The sequence below is a fragment of the Fukomys damarensis genome, unplaced genomic scaffold (genome assembly GCF_012274545.1).
Source record: "Fukomys damarensis isolate Sample0158 unplaced genomic scaffold, DMR_v1.0_HiC HiC_scaffold_16, whole genome shotgun sequence".
In the NCBI taxonomy this organism is placed as follows: domain Eukaryota; kingdom Metazoa; phylum Chordata; class Mammalia; order Rodentia; family Bathyergidae; genus Fukomys; species Fukomys damarensis.
Window position 1 is genome coordinate 70,508,585 of NW_022900928.1, and position 20,164 is coordinate 70,528,748.

General features: G+C 38.8%; 1 protein-coding gene across 1 annotated transcript in view; it reads right to left on the reverse strand.

Moving 5' to 3' along the window:
- The window catches only part of Clmp (CXADR like membrane protein), a 101,983-nt gene that overhangs the window by 20,831 nt on the left and 60,988 nt on the right, over window positions 1-20,164 (reverse strand). The gene's annotated exons all lie outside the window — the stretch shown is intronic.

A 20,164-nucleotide genomic window follows, 5' to 3' on the forward strand; every position in this document is an offset into this window, starting at 1 on the left:
TACAAAGTGAGACCCTATCTCAAACAACAACAACAAAAACAAAACAAAAGCAAAACTCAATTATAGGCTGTAGAAAAAGCTTAACTCTTTCAAAGGTTTTGTAAATATTAGAAATACTGGGCTGGGAATTTAGCTTAGTGGCACCACACCTGCCTGGCAAGTGCAAGGTCCTGAGTTTAATTCTGGATACACACACACACACACACACACACACACACACATATTTTTAATTGTATATCAGTCATGTAGTATAATGTTTAGCAAGAAGAAAAAGAAGAGAAAGCTTTTTATATGGGCATCAGAAAGTGGAGTTCATGTATAGAAATAGAGGATAAGGAAAGTTATTGAGACTGGAGAGGAAAAATAATGGGAATGAAGGCACAGGATACAAACATGCCCAGCCAATGAACTGTAATAAATTGGCTGGTGTGAAGAAGAAATGTTAAAAGTCGTTAACACATTAGGCTGGGAAGGTAGTAGGGCAGTTTGCTTGCTTGTCCCAGTGGGCACAGTGACTGAATCCCTGGCTTTCCTCTCTGAGGACTAGAGGTTTAAGAATTGTGTGTAAGAATACATAGGAAAAGGGAAGCTACTGAGACATGCATTTTTTTTTTTTTTGGTAGTTTTTTTGAGGCAGGGTCTCACTATGTAGTTGAGACTGACCTGGAACTCACTATGTAGCCCAGGCTGGTCTTGAACTCAGTGATCCTCCTGCCTCAGCCTCCTGAGTGCTGGGATTATAGGTGTGTGCCACCACACCTGGCGAGACATGCATTTTTGAATAGGCTTTAAAATTTTTCTAGATGTGTAACTGAGGCTAACTGGTAAAGGTGTAAAAAACAAAGGACACCCGGGGATTTAGCTCGGTGGCACCACACCTCCTTCACAAGTGCAAGGTCCTGAGTTTGATCCCTGGTACCAAAAAAAACAAATGAAAAAGGACATTTTTGAGAAGTAACATGGAGGTCAAAACTATAGAACAAAGCAACTTACTGGATCTAAGAAGATAAAGAAATGATTCAAAAGTTAAGATTGTTTTCAAGCCTACTCAACTGGTAGGATGGCAATTGTATTCCCAGTAATTAGGAAAATAGGAGCATGGAATATTTTATTTAAATGGGAGGGGTGGATTCTGAGTTTGGATTTAAATCTATTGTGATATTCAGGAATAACTGAACCCTTTTCTTGGCCACAGTGTCTCCCTTTGTAGCACAGATAGCTACACAACTCCTAAAATTGTTTCTACCCTCAGTTGTGTTACAGAAAGTTACAGCACCCTATACATTGCTTTATTTCTTTATTTTTCACTTCTCTTGTGTCACAAGACTCTTGGAAATAGTCCTTTTCCATCGGTTGTGCCTGGGTAAACTCTGTCAAGTCCCTGTATTTTCCTTGTTAATTCCGCAGAAACACTATCTGTGGGACAAGGGAAGACAGAAATTGGCATTCCCTCCCAAAACTGGCCCCAGTATAAGGTTATGTTTCCAGGGTCACTCCTTATTACAGCTCTCTTAAAGACAGACCTTGTAATGCAAGAATGCCTCTGGGGAAAAAAGAGCTCCTACAGAGAGTTCCTTTTTTTTTGGTCCTGGGGATCAAACTCAGGACCTTGCACTTGCCAGGCAGGTGGTGGCACCACTGAGCTGCATCCCTGGCCTAGTTTCTCTTTCATTTAGGGACACACATAGTTTTGTTTTGTTTTGTTTTCTTCATTAAGTTTATTGGTACATTTAAAGCAAACAATACAGTTATATTTATCATTGGGATCTTGTACCTTTACATGATGTATCTTGGTTCTTGTTTTTTCTCCATATTCCTGCCCTCCCTTCACTGTGATTCACCCTCCCCTATTTACAAAGTCTTTGTTTCCTTTTTTTCATTTTTTCATGTTTTTTTCTTTTCATTTGTTTCCTTTCCCTGCCCCTTCCCACTTCCCCTTTAGCCACTGGGACACACATAGTTTTATCACTGGAGCTTCTGTTTCCATTCTGTCTTGTGGGTTTAAAATATGAAACAAATCTTTCTATTCAAAACAAAATTCTGGGAAGTCCAAGTCAAGTGGCCCCAGGGTAGCTCTGGTGAATCCTCCTGGCCTTTGCTCTGGAGCTCATGTTCACCAGGACAGACTCCTAGATCACCTTCATATGTTCTTTTAAAATTAGTACATGTTTGCAGTACATGCAGTTTATAGTCATCTTGGGGGGTGGGCACATGTACATATTACAGCTCAGTTATTTTTTAGTCCCCTTCTCCTTCTTTCCAGCCTCCCTCCCTCCCTCCTCCTCCAAATCCCTTAAAAACAAACAAACAAAAAAACCCAAAAAAACCAAAAAACCCAAATTCTGAATTACCCCATTTGGACAGATAGTATCCCTTCCAACTTTTGGCTTTCTTTTCTTTTTTTTTTTTTTCTCTTGGCTTTTGGCTTTCTTTACCCCTAGCTTTCATCTTTTTCTTTCAACTTTATTTTATTTATTTATTTTTTTGGTACCGGGGATTGAACTCAGGTCCTTGTACTTGCGAGGCAGGCGGCAGAACCACTGAGCTAAATCTCCAGCCCTTCTTTCAACTTTAGACCCTGCTATAGACTGAGTGGTCATGCCTTTCCCTACATTTATGTGTTGAGATGCAACCCTTAATATGATTGTATTTGAAGATGGGACCTCTGGGAGATGATTAGGCCACAAGGTGAAACTTTTATGAATGAGATCAGTACTCTTAGTAGAGCTCCATGGACTCTTCCACTACGTGATGACACAGAGACAAGATGGCTGTTTATGAATGAGGAAGCCCTCATTAGACACTGAATTGACCAGCACTTTGGTATTTGTTGTTTTGTTTTCTTCCATGCTGGAGATCAAACCCAGGCCTTTGTGTGCATGCTAGCCAAGTACTGTACCTCTGAGTTACATCCTGGCCCTCTAGCACCTTGGTCTTAGACTTATAGTGCCAGAACTGTGAAAAACAAATCTGTAGTTTATAAAGCACCCAGTCTGTGGCACTTAGAGTAGCCTGAACTAAAGATAGACTCCAAGCCCACCTTCTCTCCTCTTTCCTGTTAATCTCTCTTAGTACTTAGTTTTATTGACTGTTAAATTTACAGTATTGAAGATGGATGAATTGATACAATGAGACATTGGATCAGTTAACAACTTAACCCTAAAGGGTCAATTGCTTCTTGAACAGTTTTTCCCTAACCTGCAGGTTAAATTCCCAGAGAGGGAAATACAGGATTTTGGTACTATAGATACTACCCATCAGCCATTGGCTATTTCAAAGTTGCAGGCAACTTTTCTGCCCAAATGTTAATGATCTTAACTTCTGTTTTGTGTCATTTTTTTGTCATGCACACCTCAAACATTGAATCCTGTTAGAATGAATGTTAAGCAAAGTGTAAGACCATAAGAGGAATTTAGATGTTGGCCTCATATTTGCTCCAATATATAAAAATAATACTTTTAGGGCTGGGGATTTAGCTCAGTGGTTCTGCTCCCTGCCTTGCAAGCACCAGGACCCAATTTCGATCCCCAGTAACAAAACAAAACAAAAAACAAACAAGCAAAAAATAATACTTTGGTTGGATATGATGGCACATGCCTATAATCTCAGCACTGGGGAGGCTGAGGCAGGAGGATTGCCACAAGTTTGAGGCCAACCTGGGCTACATAGTGAATTCAAGGCCAGCCTAGACTATATAGTGAGACCCTATATCAACCCCACCATCCATTCAAATAATATTTTTAAATCTTTTACTTCATGTTTCACAATAATTTCCTATTAATTAATCTGATATTTTCATTTTTTTGGTTTTATCCTATGGGTTTAAATAAACTATAAATATTTAATATTTAAATCTAGCCCATGCAGTTGACAGTTGCTTCTCTAACAGGTAAACTAAGGGCACAGGGGTAAAAGAGCCAGACCAAGGTCCTAAGAACTCATTTGGAGCAGAAATAATCCATATAATAACCCATCCTTTTTATTTTTTTCCCCTGGTACCAGGGAATAAACTCAGAACCTTGTGCTTGCCAGGCAGGTACAGCACCACTGAGCTACTTCCCTGGTCCTAACCCATCCTTTTTCAGTCCCCATAAAACAGCTAGAGTGGCTCAGAAATTTGCCACTTTTCATTGAATTGAGCTAACCTTGTAACTCTGGCTTTCACCCCTGCTGGGCACAATACTGCTCAAGGAAACCACAGCACAACCCCCGAGGCAATGCTAAATAATCCAGCTTTAATTTAGTGCACACAGTAGGCACTCACTATGCACTAAATAAATCTGAAGAATCTACTGTAAAACTTGCCGAGTTAGGCCACTAGAGGGAATCAAAGGCTCAGATTTGGTTGATGTCCCAGAAGGACCGGAACATAGTGGTGGGTGTTGTGCTTTGACAGTGCCAAGTTCTATTTATATGATATCCAGAATTAAACATGGCAGTGCAGGGAGGGGCCTCTCAGTGAATATAAATGACTTCACCAAGGCAGGAACCTCAACCAGGTCCTTGGAAATTTTGTAATTAATTTCATTTATAGATTAAGAAACTTTATATATAAAAATCTCTTTTCCCCCAAATGAGACCTAGCCAGAAAATAATCAGCCTTGAAAACCAGAAATCAAAAATGGCAGCCCATCAGCCTATCTTTGCCTGTCTGGCCACCACTATTGTCTTGCTCGGTGCCTACTCTGCAAGGCAGGCAAGGCAAGGATATGCTGATTATTTTCCAACTAGTTCTTACTTTTGGGGAAACATGGTATATATATATATATACAAATGAGACCTAGCCAGAAAATAATCAGCCTTGAAAACCAGAAATCAAAAATGGCAGCCCATCAGCCTATCTTTGCCTGTCTGGCCACCACTATTGTCTTGCTCGGTGCCTACTCTGCAAGGCAGGCAAGGCAAGGATATGCTGATTATTTTCCAACTAGTTCTTACTTTTGGGGAAACATGGTATATATATATATATATATAAGTACATATATGCATACATGAAACTTCTAGACTGTTTCTGGAAGCCTGTATACAATTCAGGAGATAGCATGACATACAAAAAGAGAATGAGATTTAGAGTCAGATAGACATGGATTTATGTAGTAGCTGCAAGACCAGTTCATTCATTGACCACTGTGAGCTTTATTCTTCTCTATAAAATGAAAGTGAAAAATATTTCCCTTGAAAAATCATGTGGATTTTATATGTTGTATGTAAAGTAACTAATAGGACACATGGTATAAAGTACATGCGCCACAAATGGTAATTTATTAATTTTATATTCTGTGTTTTCAAAGACAAGGAAAACTAGAAAACACATCATGGGGGCAAATGATGACTGTGAGATATTTGGAAGTCATTTTGCTTGACAGCTATTAATATTTGGCCACATTTGCTTTATCACTTTCTTTGTTTTTTTTTTTGGTACCGAGGATCAAACTCGGGTCCTTGTGCTTGTGAGGCAGGTGGCGGAACCACTGAGCTAAATCCCTGGCCCTTACAGAGGCAGTAATTTTTTTTTTTTTTTTTTGGAGACAGGGTCTCACTATGTAGTTGATACTGACCTGGAACTCACTATGCAGCCCAGGCTGGTCTCGAACTCACAGTGATCCTCCTGCCTCAGCCTCCCGAGTGCTGGGATTATAGGCGTGTGCCACCACGCCTGGCTTATCTCTTTCTTTATAGATATGCTTTTTGCTCTCTCAGTTGAAAGTATGTTGCTCACGGCATGACACTGTACTTGTACATGTTTTATCAAGCATCTTTTGAAACTAAAGAATCTTCTCCATAACCACATCATCAGTGTAACTAAGAGAATTAGGCATACTATCTGGAAGATCAATTTTGACAAGAGCAACTAAAGAAGACACCACTGAGTAAGTGGGATGGCAGTAATTCAACGAAAATAGACATTTTTTTGCACAAAGAATTTGCAGAAAGATAGCATTGCAGGTGGAGGGAGACCTCCGAACAAATGGGACCACCTGCACCTTCCTGTCAGGCTCCTTCAAGCTCCCTCACTGTGAACCAGCACAACTCCATTTTTATATGGTACATTTTGCTTTCCTTGCCCCATACTCAGCCCAACCCCAGAGTATGTCCAGCCAGCAACCCTATGAGGGTCTTCAGAGGAGAAAACCCCTATCTGCTATGAGCTGGTAAATGCCTAGTACCCCCTCACACCTGCTACCTTGGTACTGGGGGTTTAACTCAGGGCCTCCATACTGAGTTATTTCTCTGGCATTTTTTATTTTGAGACAAGGTCTCACCAAATTGCTAAATTGCTCAGGCTGGGTTCAAACCCCAGCTGTAAGTTTTCAGATTAAACACAGATGATTAAAAATGTTCTACTCACTTCCCTTTCCCTCTGCAACAGACTATTTTAATATGTGCTTTGCATGTGTTTATCCACACTGAAGAATTAAACTGAGCTCTTCCAGGTATGGGTGATGCAGGGAATATAATGATAGTAACAGTCTCTCCTTCCTTCTAATACTTGAGAAGCTGATGGTTAATGATACCTCACATTAACTTAACAATTGTTAACTCATTCAAGTCATTTTCTCTTGTGAGGCCTATGACTACACAGTGAGCTAATGTTATCAGTCCTGTATTTTTCTTTTTTCTTTAGAATTAGGGATTGGACCCAGGGGCACTTTATCACTGAGTTATATCCCTAGCCTTTTATATTTATTTTTTATTTTGAGACAGAGTCTTGTTAAGTTCCCCAGGCTGGCCTCAAAGTTGAGATCTTCCTAATTCAGCTTCTACAGCAGCTGGAATTTTGGGCATGGACTACCTGCCATGCTCAGCTCTGTTTTATTTATTTTATTTCCCTGGTACTAGGAATCGAACTCGGGGCCTTGTGCTTGTGTGCTCAACTCTGTTTTAAGAAGAGAGTACTGAGGCCACTCAACTGAGGGCACATGGCTCATGGGAGGCACCGTAAACAGAGCCTACCTTCAGTTTTTATTCTATGTTCTTTCTCACACCAAAGGCCCTTGTCTTTACTTTGAAATCAATAAGTTGGAAATAGAGATTGTTTTTATTAAATATAAATGTACAAAGCTAGGTAGTAGAGCTAATCTGTTTGGATATACTTGATTACTTTGCTAGCTGGGATCCTGAGCCAAATGTAAGAAAAAATTTAATAGACACAAATGTTATAAGTTAGAGCTAGGCCCGGGCTGCAGCTTAATGGCTAAGCTCTTACTTAGCATGCACAAGGCCCTGGATCCCCAACACCCAAAAACAAAAACAAAACACTTCCAGAAATGTACTGCTAGACACAAGGCCAGAACAACGTGGAAGATCTGGGAGACCATCAAAATTTTATTGAACACTACCGTTGATGTGGCTACTGAAAGAGTTGAATCTGGGGCTGCATGCATAGAAATCTGGTGTTATAAATGTGGAGAGTAACAGCTCCATTATACTTTATCCAAGCCTTCTAGCATATCCAGAGCATCTGTGTTTAGTTCTGGATGCTAAAATGGAGGGACATTAATAAAAAATTTGGCACTTAGGGCTGGGGAATTAGCTCAGTGGTTCCGCTGCCTGCCTCACAAGTGCCAGGTCCTGAGTTCAATTCCCAGTACCCCCCCCCAAAAAAAGATTACTAAACAAAAAACCTTGGCATTTAGAGAATTGTGACTAGGAGATGTTGAGGTCTGAAAAACACATCATGTGAAAAATAATTGACACAATTATAACTGAATAAGTTAGGAGGATGGAAGACTAAAGGACAGTGTGTTAGTTGCCTTCCAACATTTGAAAGGCTACAAAACAAGCATAAATTTATTGAGTACTATTCCAGACAGCAGAATTAGATTGAAATGGCATAATAGATATGACCATAAAATGAAATGGAGATCTCGAATACCTTTTTTTTTTTTGCTTTAAACAGTTTATTCAACTGAAATCCCATATAGACTTCCATTTATTTTGATACATCTTAAAATTAAGTGTAAATGTTTCAAATGGTATTAATTGATAAGTGTGAAATAGGAAAAAAGTGGGTAGAGGTGAAGTGGGAAGGGGAAGAAAGAAGGGAAAATAAAAAAATGTGAAAAAAGGAAAAAATGGACACAAAGTCTTTGTAAATGGGGAAGGGTAAAGGGGGCCAAGGGAGGGAAGGGGTCTGGGGAAAAAATAAGAACCAAGACATATTATGTAAAGATATAAGATCCCAGTGATTGATAAATATTGTTTGCTTCAAATGTACCAATGAACTTAATGGGGAACATTTTAAAAAATTTTTTGATATAGCTTGTCACAAATGTGATTTAGAGGGTTTTCAAGCCAATATAAATATTTCATAAATATGTGGCCATTTGGGTATACATTTGCTCAATACCTCACATCTTTCAGCGAGAAAACACTGAAGAGTAAAGACCTGACACAATTAACTGGGTAGAATGAGAATCTGCTCCAAATATTGTTTCTCTGAGGTAAAGGCACCACACACCTGTTCAATTAAGAAAACCATCCTTACAACACAGGATGAATTTTATTTTTTAAGTTGGGCTTAGGGCACTCAGCTGTTAATTTGGAGCTTCACAGCAGAGCTATACCCCCAGCTTATGCCGTGAATTCATAGGGAACAGTTTCCAACAACTCAGGCTCCTTTCCATTGGTTCTTGTGAAGTGTGCTTCTCTGGGTGGGGCAGGCTGGTGCTTCAGCTGAGCCCAAGTCCCTTTCTCTTTGGCTTCCTTCTTTTTCTGATCATTTTCCTTGACATGTTTCAGGAAGCTATCTCGACTCTATGAGGGTTTGATATGCTCAATACACACATTAATCCCTTTGGCAAGTATCTTGCCCTTAACTTGCTTGTTTACAACAATGCCAACAGCATGCTGGGTAACACTGTAGACTCTTCAGTTTTGCCGTGGTAACATTTGTGGGCATTCCTTTTTGAACAGTACCTATTTCCTTGATGTCTACAATATCACCCTTTTTGTAGATTTGCATGTATGTGGCCAAAGGAACAACCCATGTTTTGGCCTAGAGAACATATATCTGGTTCCCCTCCTCTTTCCCTTTGTGTTTGTCACTTTGGCAAATTACAGGAAGATGGTGGTTCCAGCCGAAAGGCTTTTTTTTTTTTTTTTTTTTTTTTTTGTGAGACAGGGTCTCACTATGTAGTTTAGGCTGGTCTTGAACTCATATATAGCCCAGGCTGGCCTCAAACTTAATGGTGATCCTCTGCCTCAGCTTCCCAAGTGTTAGGATTACAGATGTGAGCCACCATGCCTGGTTTTCTAATATTTTTTTCTAATTCTGCATTTATGTGATTCTCTTACTAAAGATTTAAGCTATTTGGGTGCTTCCCCCCACCCATCATCTAGGATTGAACCTCTTGGACAAGTGCTTTACCGCTGAGATACATCTCCAGCTTGGGCTTAATATGTTGATGGACTTCCTAACAGTCCTGTCTGACAAGAGAATGAGCTATATTACTTAGTGAATTTTCCATTACTGGGGTCATTAATCTAAGGCTATTTCAGGGGTGTGAAAGGATGTTGGATGTTGAACTCAATATTCTTACTAGGCAATTTTTTTTTTTTTTGTACCTGGGATCAAACTCAGGACCTTGTGCTTTCAAGGCAGGCGCAGTGCCACTGAGCTAAATCCCGACCTGAAATATTTGATTTCTTAGTATATTCCAGGCACTACACTAGTTGAATGTAATGCAAAATATGAAATACACATGTATACTAACATATGTGAGTATATTTTGTCATCAACAATGGGCTCTTACAAAATTTAAATAGAGTACTGTTTTATGGTTGGAAGATTTCTCTGAAATAACTGAAAGGAACTGAGTGGCCCCTGCATTTCTTTCCTAGCGTATAGATATTTTAAGCCACGAGGGGGCAGAATTTACTTAGGGAAAGTTAGCAAATGCCTCGCCTTGTATTTCATATAGAGGATTATAACTGACAAAGAATTATAGACTATTTAGAGTTTACACTTGATATGCGTATTGTTGATACTTGGTGTTATGTGCTAAATTCTAACTTTATGCAGTTAATTTTCAAGGGCACACCTGGAAAATGGCAATCTTAGAAAACAATCAAGGTATTTGAGAGAGGTTTGTCCAGGAAATAGAAATATACACTATTTCAGTAACTTTCAACAATTTAAGGTCACTGTTTTATCTCTTTTCAACTGAAACAGATTTTTTTCTTTGTATAAGACCAAAGCCTTACTGTATTTCTAGAGCTTATTAATGAAAAAATGAATTGCTTTGATTCTGTGAAGTATTGACTCCAGGCAGCTACACAATAAGAGCTGAAGGAAGGGACAAAAACTGCCTCAGGTGGTTAGAAGAGGCTAAGGAATCAGTAAAAGAACTCTCAGAGTCCTTTCGGTCTTGAAGTTTAGTCTTTGTTTAGGCCAGTATCTCATCCTCAATTACAAAATCCCGGGGTGCTCTGGCTGTACATAATCTGGAATCTCGAGTGAGCACAATACATAGAACTCCATTAGGACACTGTCTCATCCTCAGCTCAGTCTCTCTCTCTCTCTCTAAGATCAGGCCATATTTATTTAAAAAGAATTTGAAAATACATAGAAAGATAATCTTAATTTTCTTTTTTCAGTCTCCTATTAAAACTTATATGTATCAGACTGTTCATATTCTCTGATTATCACTGAGAATCTCAAGTCAAAGCAAAAGCATTCCAAAATCATAGCAATTCTGTTAGTATATAATGTATTATTATTATATATCATAAAATGTTCAGGGGTACTAACTTCTTTTTTTAATATTTTCTTAAACTAACACCTTATTCCCAGTGCTTCTGTTTTTAGTTGCCACAAACTAAGAGGAACATCAACAACATGGTTGCATCCAGAGGGGAGTAACCAAGAGTCCACATTTGTTCAACAAATATGAGCAGCACTCGGGTTACCATATTAGGAGCTGCTGGGCTTATAAAGATGAATGACACTGCCTTTTGTGTATGAAGATACGTCAGTCTCATGAAACAGAACAGGTACTTACCAATCCCAGTGTAAAGCAGTGCCCAACAAATATGAATATTGTATGAAAGTATTGTAGGATGTCAGAAGAGGAAAATTACAAAGAGGATGGGATGAGTTCACAGAAAAGGAAGCATTTACTCTCAACTTTGAAGAATAGGTTGAAATTTTAGCAGCTATAAATGAAAGGTGAAAGCGATCCACAGGCTATGATTGGCAGTCCGTTGCCACACTGACCTCAGTGCAGGCAGCATCTGGTGGTAGAAAGGACAAGGGCAATAGAATCAGATACTCAGCATTACAGTGTTCTATAGGATAGAGTTTTGACTGTCTGAGAAAAAAGTTTTATTCTGACTTCTCCAGTAATAATTGTCAGAAAAAGAAGATTGACCTGGTTCACAAAGACCAGGCCTGTCGGAAATATAGCAGCCCTTGGAATTGTGTCCTCAATAATATGCTCATACATGTTCCATGCATGTATTCATGTATGCACCTATATGGAGACATGCACTTACATGGCCCTTTCCAGAGACCCTTGCGCACATGCCAATGCCAGTACACAGACCAGACAGAATATATGTCTTTGATTCTTAGACTCAGAAGTAGATCTCACCCTAACCTATTTCATTGACATATCTATTTATAGCCTTTGTCTCATTCTAAATGCTAAGGCGCTTTCAAAATCTAAGTCTTTTATTACCTTCAGCAGAGATTTAACAAAAGATGAAAATTAAAAATAGACTTACTATAACTGAGAAAGCAATAGTCAATTTTTAGGGATCCATCTAATAAAGAATCAAAATTATGTTTATATTTGAAATTCACTGATACAAAAAGCCTCAATATAAGCTTTGTATTTATCTCTCCTCTACCTTTATATAAAAGCTAATAATGAAGAGGTAGTGACTGGTTTAAATTTAATCTTATCTCTTTTCAGTCACTCTTTTTAGTGAGGGACAGAAGAGGCATGAGAGAAAAGGAAGCAAGGTAACTGCATTTTCTATTTACAGAGAAATCTTGTAGATGATAAAAATGACAGTTCAAATTTGATACATTCCTTTCTAGTTGTATAACTAACAGCACAATTAACACTACTCTGGAGAGGATAGGTACTGTTGCTGATTTTGTTATTGTTGTTTTAGGACCTCCTTGGGTTTATGAATCCATTTTATGACTTTAAAAAGATAAATTTATATAATTTCATTTAATCAGAACAACCCTGTGAAGCAGGTTTTTCACTCATTTTTCTTTTTACCTTTTTCACTCATTTGAGAGAATAGAACCTAAACCTCAGAGAAGCCAAGTAGTTTCCTAAGATCTTAGAGCTAGCTAATAATTGATATAGAGACCTATGCTCAAAAAAAGATATAAACTATAATGCTATTATGTCACTCTGGTAATACATGGGGTAATACCTCATGGGGAAATATCTTCAAAGATTCCAGCAGGTAGATTATGAAAGGTGTTAATTCCCTGTATGGCCTTTGTATCTAATATTAAAGAATGTGGTAGTATTTCTCCAAGAGGCTAAAGCTACTATCTGTGATCATTTGGGAGGAATGTTTAGAATATATTCTTACTAATATATTCATGAAAAGTTGACTAGATGGATCATATCAGTCAACAGACTCTTTTGAAATGTCTTGAAAATAACTAGTGTATTAGGTAAGTTCTTAAAGGCTTTTCTTCAGTGTTGCAGGTTGAACACAGGACAATACTCCCCTATCCTAATATGCGTCTTCTATCAAGTGGGTGAGCAGACTATAATCAGACCTAGCTCACTATTCACAAGGATAATCTCAGAGCTCCTTATCTTCTAGAGAAGGATAATGGCAGTTAAAATCTAGACCTTGGTCTGTGTACTACTTAATGATGTTATACAGATAATTGGCTAAATCAGACATCAGCTTCTCACATTAAGGTGGCAAGCCTAAATCCAACATTGCGATTTGGCTTCCTACACCCAGTGTATATCCTCACAGAAAATGTCACGTCTCAGCAAGGGAGGATTTGTAACACCAAACAGTTTCCCGTAACTTTCCTTTCTTCCTGTCATTTACCCATACCCAGATGACTCAAATGGCTGCTTCATGCTCATTTGTTCATCCATTCAACCATATGTGTATTCAAATGATCTAACTATGAGTCTTGGGTTTGTCTTGTCAGGCAATTGACTTCCAGATGATCTTTACATTTTCATCAGAGCAGCAGACCAGTTCTGGCTGATATCCCTTCCTGTCGACCAGATATACTTCATGATTATGGTGAAAAGGTACTGAGGAACAAGAATCTTATTACCTAAGTAAGTGATTTCTCAATCTAGTTAATTATTGGAATCTCTTAAATAGGCTTAAATTTTTTGAATAATGTAATGTAAGCATATGGCAAACATTGAAACAGAACTAAAAGATATATAGATGTGATCAAAATATATGATGGGGCCAGGGATGTAGCTCAGCAGTGCTGTGCCTGCCTGGTAAGTGCAAGGTCCTGAGTTTGATTCCCAGTAAAAAACACAAAAAACCCCAAAATATATGGTGAATAGTTAACTTTTAAAGATTTATTATAATAAAAGACATTGATATTCGTAAAAATAAAAACAAGAAACTCCCCCTACTGTGAATATACTTATCCCATCATTATTGCCACTTTCTTTTTCTTTTCTTTTCTTTTCTTTTTTTTTTTTTTTTACTGGGATCGAATTCAGGCCTTTGCGTTTGGGAGGCAGACAGCAAAACCATTAAGCCAAATCCCTGGCCCTCTTTCTTTTTCTTTTTTTGGTGGGGTGTACCAGGGATCAAACTCAGGACCTTGCACTCACGAGGCAGGCAGTGGCACCACTGAGCTAAATCCCTGGCCCATTCTTGCCATTTTCTGAAGGTGTTTTGGAAGTTTTCTTTCCTGAGTGTCTTTACAAGTTGTGATCAAAATATGGTGAATAGAGGGCTGGGGATTTTAGTTCAGTGGCACCTCCCCTGCGTGGCAAGCACAAGGTCTTGAGTTCAATTCCCAGTAACCAGGGTGGGGCTTGGGGGATGAAAAACAACTAATTAAAAAAATATATGGTGAATACTGTTGCTGAGTGCCATCCAATGGAAAGGCAGGCTCATAAAAATATTACTGTTCCTCTCCTACCTTATTCACTGGATCTGGCTCTGTGCAACTTCTGGCTTTTCCCAAAGTCAATATGACCATGAAAGGTAAATGTTTTGAACTGATTCAGGACATTGAGGCAGCCATGACAGCACAACTGAAGATAGTTAGGAAAGAGGATGTCCAGGAGGACTCTATTGGCCTCCAGCTCCCAGAGATCCTAGTGAGAAGTCTGATGCCATTTTTAATTCCAATCTTTTATATGTGACATCTGCTTTTTCCTCTGGAAATTTTTAGAGTGTTTATCTCTGGGCTTGTAAAATTTTACTATGATGGGTTTTGGTGTAGGTCTTTAAAAAATAATTTATTTTGAAGCCATTCAATCTCAATATTCATTTTGTCAAGAAATGTTACTGTACTATTTAAAAATAATTCCTCCCATTTGCTCTTCTCTGTACACCTATCTTTCAGATGTTGAAACTCCTGGGTTGACCCTTTGATTTTTCCATCTTTTCTTTCATGTTATTGGATTGAGTTTTACCAAGTATTTTCTTAAGGGATCTTTTGGGAGGCAATATAAGGTAGTTGCTGAAATCAGCAATTTTAATAAACCATACACATTCCTTTCTACTTGTATAACCTCTGGCAAATTCTTCATCCTTTCTGTGTCTTGGTTTTCGCATCTATAAAATGGGGAAGTAAGTGTGTCCAACTCACGGATACTAATTAAGGATTAAGGTATAAGAATTAAGTTAGGTGCTGGGAATTTAGCTCAGTGGTTGTATTGCCTGCCTCACATGCACAAGGTCCTGAGTTTGATCCCCAGTACAAAAAAAAAAAGTTTTAGCACATGTATGATACAGGATATGTGTTTAATAAGTATTGCTATTATTGTTTTTGCTATTATCTATTCCTCCTATATAACATCCTATTCTTTTTATTTATGTATTTATTTATTTTTTTGGTACCAGAGATTAAACTCAGGCATGGTGCCACTGAGCTATATCCCTGGCCCTATAGCATCCTATTCTTTAAGGATATGTATTCTCCTTTATGTCTTTCAGAATATTAACCATAGGATTCCTTGCATTTGTTTCTTTCTTAATTTATCCAAATGTCTCATGTTAGGTGTGAGATGCTAAAAACTGTTTAAAAGTGCTTTAAATAATAGGGCTGGGGATTTAGCTCAGTGGAGCTGCCACCTGCCTTGCAAGCACAGGGTCCTGAGTTCAATCCCTGGTACAAAAACAAAGAAAAAAACTGCTCTAAATGGAAACAGCTGGTTTTTCTGTATACTGTTTTATTGTGGGGTTTCCAGATGTCACTGTCAGGGTCTTTTGGCTTTTTCTACAGAGAATTCTTAAGTCCCCTGCCTGTTAGTGGGAGGTGAGTAATGGCCGCCAACACTGTCTGAGCTGGGGGCTTTGGGGTCAAGGGAGTCCCACTCATGACCAATTAGAACAGCCTCAGTGAAAAGTCCTCAGACACTGACTCTGTTTACAAACTGACTCTCTACTGAGTCTAGTTTCCCAAAGTTTTCTTTTTTTTCCCCCGCAAAGTTTTCTTCTCCTGGGAAGACAGAGGAGTCAGGCCTTCTCTGTAGAAGGCACACAAGGAGAAACTTTGATACCTAACTTCTCTTTAAAAAGTTTTTTCTTTGTAGAACATAATAATGGACATTAAAATTGTTTCATCTCCTCCAAAAAACAAAAAAACCCAGATTTTTCACTCAGTTCTTCAGCTTTAAGCCCCATGCTTTAGCTTAACCTTTTGCTGTACGTATTTACCTTCTAGTCTTCAAACCATTTAATAAATTGGCATATTCACCATAAGCACTGAGGTTTCAACTGCTGTTTTGGCAAATTAGTTACCTCTTCTCCATCTATTCTCATTAGCCAAACATTTGTTTTGGCTTTTTCGAGACAGACTCTTGCTATGTAGTTCAGATGAGCTTGAACTCACTGTGTAGTTCAAGCTGGGCTTGGAACCACGGTGATGTTCCTGCCTCAGCCTCCAGAGTGCTGGGATTACAGGCATGGAGTACCATGCCTGACTTCATTAGCCAAACATCTGTTGACATTTTTTCTCTCTCACTTTTATTTTCTCTTCCATTATACTGTCTTCTGGATTTATATCCATTTTACTCCTTTACTTTCATCTTTGTCGTTTCTTTGTTTGTTTGGTACCAGGGATCAAACTCAGGTCCTTGCATTTTTGAGGCAGATGGCAGAACCACTGAGCTAAATCCCTGGCCCTCGTTTACTTTCATCTTAGTAGGTGTTGGGGTAGAAACAAAGAAAAACACTTGTGTTCGTTCAGTCTATCATGATACCTACAATACCAGTAAGTGATTTTAAAGGGGCAAGTATTATCTTAAATGCTATAGACACTTAATCTTCTTCATTTTTGAGAACAACTGCGAACTTTATTATATCTGTCGCTTTTATTCTCCCACTTTGCCTATTCAGCATAGTCACCTTTACAGGTTTGGTCCTTTGGTGACCATGCAACTTGTGATAGTGCTGTCCAGCCTTATACCAGAGAGTGCAGTCCTTCAGGAAATGGATCAGCTGGTCCTTGTGCTCAGGAAGTTCTTGTTGGTTACCGGGTAGAAACTGTCCTGCTGGGAAGCATTTCCTTTGCAACACTGTCTGCTCAACACAACAGAAAAAGAGAAAAGGCTTCTGTTTCCCATTAAGCCTCCCTTCTCCATGAAACCAAGTCTCCTCAAGAATGAGGGGATTGCCAGTCACTTTGCTAATTTTGACCTCTGAAACCCAAAGAGAAAACATATGTGGGGGTTTTTAAAAATATCTTTTCTTTTTCTTTTTCTTCTTCCCTCCTTTAGTTCTTCCTTTCCTTACTTTTCTTTTGTGTTCAGCACTCATCTTGTATTTAATTACTTTGGTTCAGATTGGGGAAAAAGAATCAAGATTTTCAGAACACATAAAGAAGTATAGAAATCCTCAGACAGAGTGGGGCCATCATTTGTGGTAAAAGTGAAGCCCTCTTCTTCCTAGCTGAGCTCTTTCTCCACCCTCATCTTTTTTGCTACATTTGCAGCTTGAAAACATTCTATAGACAGAGGTCTCCCTAGGGAAAATATTTGTGTAAATCTTTCATTTTCTCTGTGGTCTTTAAAAGCCACTATGGTTTTTAGTCCTGGAATCAGCTTTTCTGTGCATTTCACATTGGCCTCCTGTGAGGCTCTGACCTTTCTGGGGTCATGAACTTGCAGAACTCTAGCACAGACCTGATGATTTTTGTGCCTGAGGAACTGGTGGTGAGCTCTGTGACATACACGCGATTCCACTGATTGCTAGTTCTGTACCAGCCTGTGAATGTGCAACTTGACTGTGTATTATGTTCCAGCAGTGTACACAAATTCTGTGGAAGGTATAGAGTGGGATTAATACAGGATTAGTATTCCCTGTACTCAGGAGCATCCACGATAGTTCTGAGGCATGTAAAAGAATTAACAAACCTATAAGACAACACAAAATTGGCACTATTTCTATGGCCACAGGAGTTCTGAGGAGATGGCAATCAATGAATGATGAACATCAGAGCAGGAAACATGACTCATGGTCTGAAAGGTCATGGTCTTTCAGTGGGCAGGATGGGTGACAGGTCAAGGGAGATTGCAAAGTCAGAGGATAGCATGGGTGTTGAGTTTTTGGTTGGAAATGACTTGGTTGGTCAAGTTGGGTTGCAAAGGAAAGAAAAAATTGGCAGGAGGAGAAAGTGATTCGTTTAAGTGGCAGTATGGTAGAGGGAATCTAGATAAACGCTATGGGAGTGGGTCCTCTGAGAACAGCTCTGTTTTTCTTTTTTGGTTATTATTTTTAGTGTAAGAGTGACTCTCTGCTTTTACCTACAATTTTCCAGCTGACTAATTTACAATTCTTTGACATTAATCCAGAGGCAGGTAGAAATTTATTTCTGCTCTTTCATCACTGCAACCATCTTAAGTCTCCAGGTGGGCTGTGTATCACAGATGAATGAATTGAGATAAAAGGGATTGGGATGTATTTCATTCAGCACGCAGGAGTGTCTTACAGCTGGCAGGGCCAAATCCCTGCTTCCCTATGTTATACCTCTGTATTAATCTAAGATCATCTGCCTCGCATCACTTTTTAGAATATCTGTCATATCATCTCATGTCCATCATTATATTTCTTTTTATTTATTTTACCTTTGTGCTACTGAGGATTGAACCTAGAGCCTTCACACTGAGCTACATCTTCAGCCTTTTTTTTACTTTTTATTTTGAGACAAGGTCTTGCTAAGCTGCCCAGGCTGGGTTTGAACTTGCATTCCCCCTGCCTCAGCCTCCCACAGTGCTAGGATTACAGACATTCAAAAATTCATTCATTAATAAGGATTCATTTGTTTAATAAAAACTTATTGAGCACTTGCTATGTGTTGGTACCATTTAATGCTCTAGGAAAACATCAGTGAACAGAATGGATATTCTCTTTATTTTGTCCTTCTCAGGAACATATGCTCATATCCCTGGAAGTCATGGGCAGTGAATGTGACAGGATCACCTAGAATTATAGAACAATTATGTAGTCATTATCTTCTTTGTCATTTTACTGTAGTCAAGTAATTTAAATAATATGCTATATTTAAAAATACATATGAAGTCATCCACAGAATTCATATGTATTTAAATATTTGTTTACTTAATTTTTGAGATGAGGTCTTGTTACATTGCCCAGGCTGACCTCACACTCAGCCTGCCAGAGTGCTGGGATTATAGGTTGCACCACTTCATACACAGCTTCACATGTATTTTTAAAGCAAAGCAAGATTTTAAAGAAATGTCATACTGGTGGCAGGTTGTCCCATCCCTGGGGGTTCATATGCACACTTCTCTGCCTTCGGAGCATTTGGTAAAGTCTGAAAAGCAGTGCCCTATTTAACAAGCTCTTGTGGCCTCACCACTGCCTATAGGATCAAGCAGAGTCTCATTCTTCAGCCCTCAGCCGTGGGGTTCTTTGGGCTTTGGCCCTGGCCTTGTTCTCTAGCACTCCTTCTTCTTGCTTGCTTCTCTCTCTTCAGCAGCAGTCATCGTATCCTAAGGGTGCCAGTCACTAACCACACACAGCACTCACTGGACAATGGGCTGGAAGGGTTTGAACGAAAGCATATTCCCATCCACAACCCACAAAATGTTGCTCATGCTACTTAACACCTCACCATCCTGGCTTGGAAAAATCTCTTCCCCATTTTCAAGGAGCCAGCCTAAATACAGTATGTGGTGTTGCTAGAACAGCAGGACCTTCTCTTTTACCCATTTTCTTGGACATAATACTATGTGGACATTTCTAAAATAATTATTATTCTTTGTTGTGTTTGTATATTTTCTCATCTTCTTTCCTACTCAGCAGTAAACTCCCCAGGCAAGGACATTTTTCATATGTGCCTTTGTATTTTTACAATGCTTGTCACCAAATAAGCCCCAAATAGGCCTTCAATGAATGTAAGCTGAATGGATTAACTTTTTAGAGGGACACGTACATTTACTGGGAAGCTCATCTGAATGCATTAATTAATTCAATAATTCATCTATCCATGCATTATTTACACATTTATCAGCTTTCTGTTCTTGAGGCAAATTTATGAGGATAATAGCAAGGAAAGCAGAACAGTCTCTTCCTTCAAGAAGCTTATAATTGTGTAAAGGGCTCAGGAATAAAAGAAAACTTCTTAATTATAAGTAATTATATTAAATGGGATAAATTAAATATAGTTAAGTAATTATATATAAATAAATAAAGGAAAGGTATAGGAAACTACAAACATAATCATTTTTCGTTGCTGTTGTCTTTTTGAAACAGGTTTCACTATGTAGGCTGGCCTCCAACTCATGGCAACACTCCTACCTCGGCCTCCCAGGTGCTGAAATTACTGGTGTGTGCCGCCATGCTTGGCTACAAACACCTAATTTTATCTTTATATTTTGATTTCTTAATATCGCACACAGTTGTAGTGTAGAGTTTAGTGGAATTCTCCCTTTTTAAACTTTAATTTATTCAAGCCTGCCGTATCTCCCTCTCTTTCCCCCTCCCCTTCTCCCTCTCC